Raw genomic sequence first — 10,741 nt, 5'->3', positions numbered from 1 at the left:
TGAACACTCTTTCTGCAGACAGACGCACTGCCAATAGCTGAGCCCAAGAGGTCATTAAAGGCCTGGATCTTGGTTTTTTCCAGGACACTCGCAAGCTCAGACTCCTCGCTCAGTCTCTGGACAGCCCCGATCAGAGCCTTCATTGACTCCGTGAAGATCACAACATCATCAGCAAAGTCAAGATCAGTGAATCTTTCTTCACCAACAAATGCCACACAGTCGCTGGACCCCACGACCTTGCCAAACACCCAGTCCATGCAAGCATTGAACAGAATAGGAGCAAGAACACACCCCTGATGAACCCCAGAATCAACTGGATAAAAAACCAGAGGTTCTGCCTCCACTCTATAAAGAACTCACAATTCAAGTGTATAGGCCAGATATCATATCCAGCAACCTTGAGGGTATCCCACGAACCCTCAGGATAATCGCACAGGGCAGCTCGATCAACTGAGTTGAACGCTTCAGCAAATTGACAAAGGCTGCAAAGAAATTCTGCTGATATTCATGTTTGTGCTCCATGAGAACCCTCAGTGCCAGGATCCGGTCGATGGTAGATTTCTTAGGAGTAAAACCAGACTGCTGTGGTCGCTGGTAGGTGAGCAAGTGATCACGGATCCTATTGAGGATGACCCTAGCAAGGACCTTACCTAGCACCAAGAGCAGTGTTATCCACCTGTAGTTGCTGCAATCCAGGCGATCACCCTTCCTTTTCCAGATAGGGACGACAAATCCCATTTTTCAGTCAGTTGGGATGAACGGTAGTCTCCCAAATAGAAGCAAAGATTGCCTTACCACCAGCCTGGAGAAGTTCACCCAGGATACTACAGATCCCTGCATCCTTCCCCTACCTCAGCTTGTTCACCACCTGTGCAATCTCAGTGAGATTGCGTGGTTCACAGCTAAGTGGAGGATCAGCCTCAAGAACCTTGGACTCAAAGATATCCAACGTCCTAGCCGGAGGATCAGCTTTGAACATCTGCTCAAAGTAGCCAGCCCAGTGGATCAGAACTGCACAATTTGGACCGTTCCATCAGCTGCCCTGACTGCAACTCTACAAGGAGTAGATTTGGAAGTGCATAATGCTACATTTCTTCTGTAAGCAGGACGTAAGTCGCTAGACCACAGATGGTGTGTCACTTGTTCACCGATTCCTCTAACAAACGTCTCCTGATCTGCCCTCAGAGCCCTTGCCGCCATCCCTCTCAGTTCACGGTACAAACCAGAGTTGCCATCAAGCCATGTGCTGTTACTCCTCTTGATGATATCCAGGGTGCCCTGCAAGATGAAGCTCTTCCTTCTGGGAACACCGGTAACACCAACACAACCCTTAGCAACCTTCACGGTCTTGTCTCCCACATCACATTAGGATCGGCAATTACACCCAAATCCGCAAGTTCCTCACACAAACTTGTCAGAAACAGCCTGATTTTGGAGTCTGGCGAAGTCCAGCCTCATTTTCCTAGTAGGTGGTAACCTACTGAACCTATGTTGGATGTTCAGAGTTGCAACAACTAGTCTGTAGTCAGAATTCGCAAACTGGGCACTTCTGTAGACCATGCAGTTTTGCAAGAGTCTTCAGAGTCTGCCCATGAGGATGTGATCGATCTCCTTCACTGTACCATCAGCATTAGAGTACCAAGTCCAACGATTTGGCTCATTGTGCTGGAACCAGGATCCAGCGATTCGCAGCCTCTGACCTTTTTTGAAGTCAAGGAACATAGAGCCACTTTCACCACGGTCACCAGACCCATGGAGACTGAGACAATCCTCATAGCCAGCCCTGTCAGTGTCAGTGGTTGCATTGAAGTCACCCATGACCAGAGAAGTGTCACCTCGCAGGCACCCATCAGCCAGTTGCGAATAAAATGATTCCCTCACCGAGACATCACTCACTGCGGTTGAAGCATACATCGAGACAACAGACAAGGCACTCAGGGAGTGCTGTAATCGGAATCTCATAATACTCTTGTTGAAAGGAGTGACATTGGACACCAACGGAAGAAGCTGATTAAATACAGCAACAGCTACTCCCAGAGTATGACAGCCGTCAGAGCGACCAATAAAACGTGTATCAGCCCACAGCAATCTGGCCAGTCCCAGGTCTGCGCACCTCAGAGAGTGCTGCCACTGAAATGCGGAGTTTACGCAGCTCCTCCAACAGGAGAAGAAGATGATTATCATGCCGGAGAGACAAGACGTTCCATGCGCCTACCTGTATGAGCCACCTTAAATTGGGACCAAGTGCTGCCGTGCAGCAGGCGACACCTCAGCAGCACACCAGTACTGATCCCCAACAGCCCTAACCACATTGGCTCTCCGATGGTTTAAAATCTTCTGGAGATCAGGCTCCCGAGTGCTTTCCCCCATCCCCTTCATGATATGAGCAGCTTTCCTATGAGCGGCTTCAGCAGAGCTACTCCCGCGGAGAGCGAAAAGGAGTCCTTTCTGTCGTCTCGGAGCTGTGTGAAGTTTTTTTTTTACAGTGGCTGGAGTGCCAGTCCTGCCACCAACCCCCATGATTTCCATGCAAGTTAGAGGACCGCTTGCAGGGCTGGATGCAGTTTAACATCATGCCCAGGACATGAGATAGAAGAACGGTTATTATGGCCTGATGGATTTAACTTGGAAGTCTCCCAGTGTGACCTGAGATATCATTTACACCTTTTGTTTTATTCATGGTTTTGAAAACACTGTGGCTCCCTGGCATGGGGAACATTGCAACTGGGAGCCTACTCTCTCAACTTTGATGGGTAAAAATCACAGTTTTCAATTCAAGCTATATTTTATGTTGCTATTGGTGTGTCTGAAATAAATACATGAAGGAATACTCAAAGAAATCCATTGTTAAACAAGACGAAAGGTGATCCTGTACCGTCTCAATTTTAACTTTTGAGTTTTTAATAAGATTACAGGTTTTAGGCATCCCTGAACATGATTTAATCAGTTTCAAAGAGTGTGTGTGTGTGTCTTTCTCTGTTTCAGGAAATATGTCTGTGAACAGGATAATTCAAAAAGGAATCAATCAGTCCGAATGAAACTTGCCACAGTTATTGTCATTGTGAAATGCTAAAAGTCTATTGATTTTGAACAAAACTGCCCCTACAGATTTTGCTGTACACACATGATAATTCTCTATTCTTTTTAAGCACAACAATATCAGAGAAAGAGTAGGAGAATATACATATTTCAGCAAGATGCTGTATTATTCTTCCATTTCAGGTAACACAGAAAATATTGGCCTGCAACATCCATCCATCCATCCATTATCCAACCCGCTATATTCCAACTACAGAGTCACGGGGGTCTGCTGGAGCCAATCCCAGCCAATATAGGGCGCAAGGCAGGAAACAAACCCCAGTCAGGGTGCCAGCCCACTGCAGGGCACACACACACACCAAGCACACACACTAGGGACAATTTAGGATTTCAAATCCACCTAACCTGCATGTCTTTGGACTGTGGGAGGAAACTGGAGCACCCGGAGGAAACCCACGCAGACACAGGGAGAACATGCAAACTCCAGGGGAAGCAAACCCAGGTCTCCTTACTGCGAGGCAGCAGCGCTACCACTGCACCACCATGCTGCCCATTACAAATGTGTTTACTTCCTTAGATGTCTAAAGACAGCTCAGATTTCTCTATCTTAATACCTTCTACAGATGCATTGGGAGTCCATCCTCACTGGCTGTTTTACAGCCTCGTATGGCACCTGCTCATCTCAACATCATAAAGCACAATAAATGGTGGTGAAGGTGGTGCAAAATATTACCAACACCAATCTGCCTTCTTTTCAGGACATTCACAACATTTAAATACCTCAACCATCTTACACAATTGCTTTTCCCAGTCCTATAGCAGACGGTACTCACACCAGTAGCTTCAGGGACAGTTTGTATCCACGTTGTAAGGTAACATAATATCAAATACTGTACCTGTTCTTGCTTGTATATATGTCTTGTACTACTCTGTATGCTTTTTTAGGTGAGCGTAATTGTTCTATGTACACATGACAATAAATTTGTTCTTGAACTTGGAAAGTAATATCCTTAATACATACAATATTGTTCTATTGCAAAATCAGTTCTCCTAAAACACATGTACTTTTAGGATTTTTATTTTATTAAATTTAGCATTTCTTTAATTAAACTGAAATTTTAAAGTAAAAATGTAGCATTTAAAGATTTTAAATTCCTCCAAGCAGCACAGTTTAGCTTTATTTACAAATTTAAGTAAGTATCCTTCCATTCATCCCTCTATGCATTTTTCTAATCAACCTATTTAATTAAATGATGGCTGAACTGAGTGCAAGGCATAAGACATTCTTAAGGAGACACCATTGCCCTCATTTGCACAATCTCTATAATAGTAGACCAATGTAGACATTCACATCCTTGGGATATAGGTGGAAGCTAGGATACCTAGAGAAACATCATGCTCAGTTATTGACAATTTCCTAAATCTAACTTGATCTCCAGAACACATTTCTGTATATGTTCTTCTTCAACTCTGCATTGTTTTCTCTAGCATAGCCATGCTATTGCTATACAAGGTGGGCCATTTATATGGATACACCTTAATAAAATGGGAATGGTTGGTGATATTAACTTCCTGTTTGTGGCACATTAGTATATGTGAGGGGGAAAACTTTTCAAGATGGGTGGTGACCATGGTGGCCATTTTGAAGTCGGCCATTTTGGATCAAACTTTTGGTTTTTCAATAGGAAGAGGGTCATGTGACACATCAAACTTATTGGGAATTTCACAAGAAAAACAATGGTGCACTTGGTTTTAACGTAACTTTATTCTTTCATGAGTTATTTACAAGTTTCTCTTTGTTTACAGCCATTGACATGTCGCAGAGGTTAACATGTGAGGAGCGGATAGAAATTGTGTTGATGTCTGGTGACCGCAGTAACTGGGTCATTGCAGCAGATTTCAATGCAAGACACCCTACGAGACCACCCATCTCTCATGCTACAGTTAGCAAACTGCTTGCTAAGTTTTGTGAAACTGGTTCAGTGTTGGATTTGCCAAAATGTGGACGCATGAAAACTGTCACTAATGAAGAAACATCAGTGGCTGTCCTAGCTTCATTCAGCAAGAGCCCACAGCGTAGCACTCGCTGCATGTCACTGGAGAGTGGCATTAGTCGAACATCCCTTTGGCGGATATTAGCTACTCACAAATGGCACCCTTACAAACTCCAGCTACTGCAGCATCTCAACGAGGATGACCCAGATCGGCGCACTGAATTTGCAGAATGGGCAAAACAAAAATTGGAACAGGACCCTCAGTTTACGCAGAAGATTTTGTTCAGTGATGAGGCAAACTTTTATGTGAATGGTGAAGTTAACAAACAAAACCACCGCTATTGGTCTGACACTAACCCACATTGGATAGATCCCTCCAAGACTGTTGGAACAAAAAAATTTATGGTATGGTGTGGTATATGGGGTACAAAGATAGTGGGGCCATTCTTCATCAATGGAAACCTCAAGGCCACTGGATATGCGAAATTGCTACATGATGATGTGTTTCCCTCTTTATGCACTGAAGCTGGCACGTTCCCTGAGTTTTTCCAGCAAGATGGTGCACCACCACATTATGGGTGTCAGGTCCGAGCATTCCTAGATGAACAGTTTCCTGGAAAGTGGATTGGTCGTCTTGGGCCAGTTGAATGGCCCCCAAGGTCTCCCGATCTGACCCTCTTAGACTTTTATCTTTGGGGTCATCTGAAGGCAATTGTCTATGCTGTGAAGATACGAGATGTGCAGCACCTGAAACTATGGATACTGAAAGCCTGTGCTAGCATTTCTCCTGCGGTGTTGCTATCAGTGTGTGAAGAGTGGGAGAAGAGGGTTGCATTGACAATCCAACACAATGGGCAGCACATTGAACACATTTTATAAGTGGTCAGAAACTTGTAAATAACTCATGAAAGAATAAAGTTACGTTAAAACCAAGCACACCATTGTTTTTCTTGTGAAATTCCCAATAAGTTTGATGTGCCATATGACCCTCTTCCTATTGAAAAAACAAAAGTTTGATCCAAAATGGCCGACTTCAAAATGGCCACCATGGTCACCACCCATTTTGAAAAGTTTTCCCCCTCACATATACTGATGTGCCACAAACAGGAAGTTATTATCACCAACCATTCCCATTTTATTAAGGTGTATCCATATAAATGGCCCACCCTGTAGATAAGCACTAAAAACTAGGAAACTGCTACATGTACAACCTGTCTTGGTGGTTTAAAAAAAGACCATTGGTGAAAGGCCTAATTGTACCCATGTCTGGATAAAAAGTCTGACATCAATGAAATTGTCAACAATGAGGTGTGATATTAGCCAGCTTGAGGGAGACCAGCTATTGAACAGATAGATAGATAATGGATTTACTGTTGGAGAAACAGCTGGGAAAATGTCAAGAGTGAAGAGACAATGCACTAAAAGGCAAATATTCCTGATTAATCACATAATCTTCAAAATGTGCCCTTAGCCACAGATTAAAGCATAATCAAGCAAGTCATTTTAAGGGGTAGAGGCTGCTAGTCATAGAGACTGTGAATGTTAGTCACTTCTAGGAGCAGGTCACAAAGACACACAAGAGTTCACAAGATGGGGATAAATGATAATGCAAAGGAGACGTTGGAAGGATCATTGGCATAAAACTCAATGTTACTTGAAGAAGAATGCTTTTTCAAAGGATGTACACTTGAAAAGTTTATGAAACAATACATGATAATTAGAGAGATCATCTTGGTGTAAATCTTTGAATTCTGCCATTTCCTAACAAAAGTATGTAATCTAGCTTGACCAACACAGATACTGTCTGAGAACCAAAGAGAGGAAGGAATGCAAAAGTGGAGGGAGTAGGAACTGTTAGAAGAAAGGAGACTAAGATTTATGGGGCTTTATTAGTGGGCAGTGAAGGCATGAGAGGGTATAGGATAATAGAAAAGAATCACTACTGAAAAAGGAACAATGGTAAATTATACAAAGGTGAAGATAGGATTAGGAAATTGATGAAGGATTAAAGACAAAGAATTGGAAAGAAAAGCAATGTTAATTTCCTCAAATTTCCTGGTTTTCAGGGTCTTATTCCTACTTTCCAACCAATATCTGGATTTGGGTCACATGTCTGAGGCAAGATACCACCAAGAGAGCTACAAAACCCAAATTGTTGTAAACTTGCTGCCAATATCAAACTATTGAGAAACAGTGCTAATCTTGTTATAGAGCTGATAGTCAGAAATGAATACTTTCCTGTATAGCAGCCATTTTGTTGGGAGTCTGTGATGCTATGTTTAACATAAACAGAGTGGAAACAAAGACAAATAAATATTTAGCCATTTCTGTTTCATGAATTTGCACTATAACAATTTGCCTGAAATTCTATATGTTTATAAATCATCTCATCTTCATTATCTTCAAACAAGATAATTAATTAATTTATAGACAGATTATTTATAGAATTAATGAATTAATTAAGCAAGTTGGAGCAAGTAAATGAGTGTTCAGTCTGTTTCAGGATTGCCACACCATGCAATTTAATGTTAGTAATGTACATAAGAGCTTTTCTCCATACCCTGGAAACATGCAGAGTAAAATTCTAGACTCCATATTTAAACAGAAAGAACCTGCTTCCATGTAACATTCAGAAAAATGATGTTATTTTTAAGTCAACATAACAATTTTAACCAGACACTGCTGTTTTGAGAATTTCATTTCTTTAGGCGGCACCTTAGAGAGAGGAAATATTTGCAACATTTCAGGAAAATCACATAACAGTAAAAAATAAATGTAACATAACAGAATACCTGTAATTAACTTGCTTAATCCAGGTCAGAGTTGCGGGGGCTGGTGCCTATCCTGGCAGCATCAGATGCAAGGCAGGAATCACCCTGGAGGAGGCACCTGTCCATCACAAGGCCCACACAAACATACACCCAATCACATTTGTTCTCAGCCACCTTGGGCCCACCCATTAAGTTAACACATGAGTCACTGACAATAACAAATTATTTCTACTATATGTACCTAATTTAACAGAAGAAAACTAAATTCAGTGCAGCCATGTTTACATAACTGAAGAACTTTACAAACTAGTTTGTATTTATGAGTTTATTTGTAAAATTACTTGTTTTTAGTTTTTCCAAAATTTCACTTGATATATTCTAACTTGTTGGACAGATCAGTTTGGATACTTAGAACAAATACAATGGTTTTGAGAACTCCACACAAATATATTTACATTTCTGGTATTATGGCAGTTTAGTGGTTAATGCTAGTGCCTTACATTTCATAGGCCTGGGTTTGAAATCCAGTCATGACTGTGCTATTTGAACATTCTCCCTATATCACTGAGAGTTTTTGAAAACATGTGTTCATTCCTTGGGTCACTCTAAATTGAGCCCATAAAAATGAGTTTGGACTTGTATAATTGTGACCTGCAAACTGGCTTGATATTCATGGATGTGGATGGCTCCCGCCTTGAATCTCATGATGCTAGGGTAGGCTTCATTACTCTGTACTGAAATGAGGACATTACAAAATATAAATGATTGTTCACATTTCCACAAAAGCGTGGTTATTCTAAGAGCATCTTAAATAATCTGGATAAGAATTGCCAAGAATGATATGAGAAACTATACATGTGTGGAAAAGCACAATAGATGGACTATTTAAAAAAATACTTAATGATGTTCAAAATAAAATTCAATTAATTTTATATGAGAATTTTTTGCAAAGCAACCTAATATAGTCTTTTTTGCGCCTTAAAGACTTTCCACTAAGCTACAAACATCTCTGTCTAGTCTGCATCATAAAACTTTCACTCTTGAAATAACAAAGCTAAACAACTTTAACAACAATCCTCTTTAATAAAACCCCTGTGTGCGTCCAGGTGTCCGTGTGTGTGTCTTCTGGTGAAGTGCGCATGCGCAGGCCGCGTCGCACATTGCACCGTGCCCCGCCCATGCGCTCGGCACTGTGGACGCAAACACACTGGAAGCTGCACAGTGAATGGCCTAGCCGCTGCCGCGCATGATAAGCAAATAAAGCACACACACTGGAAGCTGGGCACACAGTGAAAGGCCTTGCCATGGCCGCGCATGATAAGATATAAAGGACACCATTGCTGGGGAGAGTGCTGATTGGGTAGTCGCTGCCGCACACATAAAATCCGTTGCTGGGGAGACGCCACACATAAAATAATCAGCTGCATGCCCCCACAGATTAAAATACAGTAGAACCTCGGTATACGTCCTTAATTCGTTCCAGACCCTTTGACTTATACCAAACAGGACGTATACCAAACAAATTTTTCCCATAAGAAATAATGGGAAAATGATTAATCCCTTCCCATGAAAAAAAAAAAATCCTATTGCTATTGGCATATTATACATTGATGGGGTTGTATAAAATAATTTAAACACTGCTTAATACATAAATACAAAAGCAATTAGATGAAATAAATGAAAATTTTACCTCACTTTACTTTTTAATAACATCTTTGTTTTTCACAATCGTAGATACCGTCGTTCTCGGCAAACGGTATGCAACAGCCATGTCCCGGATACGCATACCACCTTCATACTTTTCAACAATCAATTCAAATTTACATGAAAAAAACACAAAATCACGTTGTGACGAGGCAGGTTTGCTGTATGCTCCCATCTACTGCCGGGGAGCCCTTGAACCCTACACCGTCGGTAATGTGCCTCACTGCTAACCTCATCGGTAAAGCAAGGGGATGGTGAAAAAGTGCAAAGTGCCTTTATTAAAACAATTAACAAAACAAGGTGTTCAAATTAAAGTGCAGTCTCCAAAGTTCCAATAAATAATCCATAAAATCAGAAGTGAAACGTGGAGGTTAAAAACAATAGAAAAAAGTCTTCTTAAAACAACAAAGTTAAAATACAGCAGAAAGCATTCTTTAAAAATAAAAAAAAAGAAAAACAAGAAGAAGCCCGGTGCCTTTTTACCTGGTGCCCCTCCCGCTTCTTTCTTTTTACTCCCCTTCAAGCCAACTTGCGCTTATGTTTATCAAGATAAGCTGCCCTCTCTCTCTCACTCACTCACCCTCTCGTCCATTCTTTCTTTTTACTGCCCTTCTAACTGACTCATGCTTCTGTTTATCAAGATAAGCAGCCCCAGGAACAATCATGAATGCGGACGGTCCCTCACACTTAAGTGCACTTTGGTGAGAAACGGCCACATCGCTAATCGCCCTGACAACCTTCAGCCACATAACCACCACGCCCCCTCACCAAGCTGCGAGCGCGGTGATTATTTATTTTAAAGCTGGACTTTGGCAGGAGCTGTGGACCCGCTATATCACACACGTGAAAGTTCACAGAGAGTTATAGCGCGGGTTGTTCACTGAATGCTAGCAACTGGTGCACTAACGCTTGTGGGCAGTCGTGGCTTTGTCTCGAGAGAGTTAAACAAGGTTAGCACGCGAGTCGTATTCCAAACAAAGGTCGTATACCAAGCAAAATTTTTCATGTCCAAACAGGACGTATACCAAGTTGGACTTATTCCAAAGCAGACGTATACCAAGGTACCACTGTACTTGCTGGGGAACTGCACAGTACTTGCTGGGGAGACGCCTCAGGCACGATTATAAGCAGCACGCCACACATTACATCAGTTGCTGGGGACACTGCTGATTGCCCACTGTTGTGACAGAAAATTAAAGTCATATTACGGACATCAAAGCCAGTATTATTGTC

The sequence above is a fragment of the Polypterus senegalus genome, chromosome 1 (assembly GCF_016835505.1).
Source record: "Polypterus senegalus isolate Bchr_013 chromosome 1, ASM1683550v1, whole genome shotgun sequence".
Taxonomy (NCBI): domain Eukaryota; kingdom Metazoa; phylum Chordata; class Cladistia; order Polypteriformes; family Polypteridae; genus Polypterus; species Polypterus senegalus.
This window is presented reverse-complemented; position numbering follows the sequence as displayed.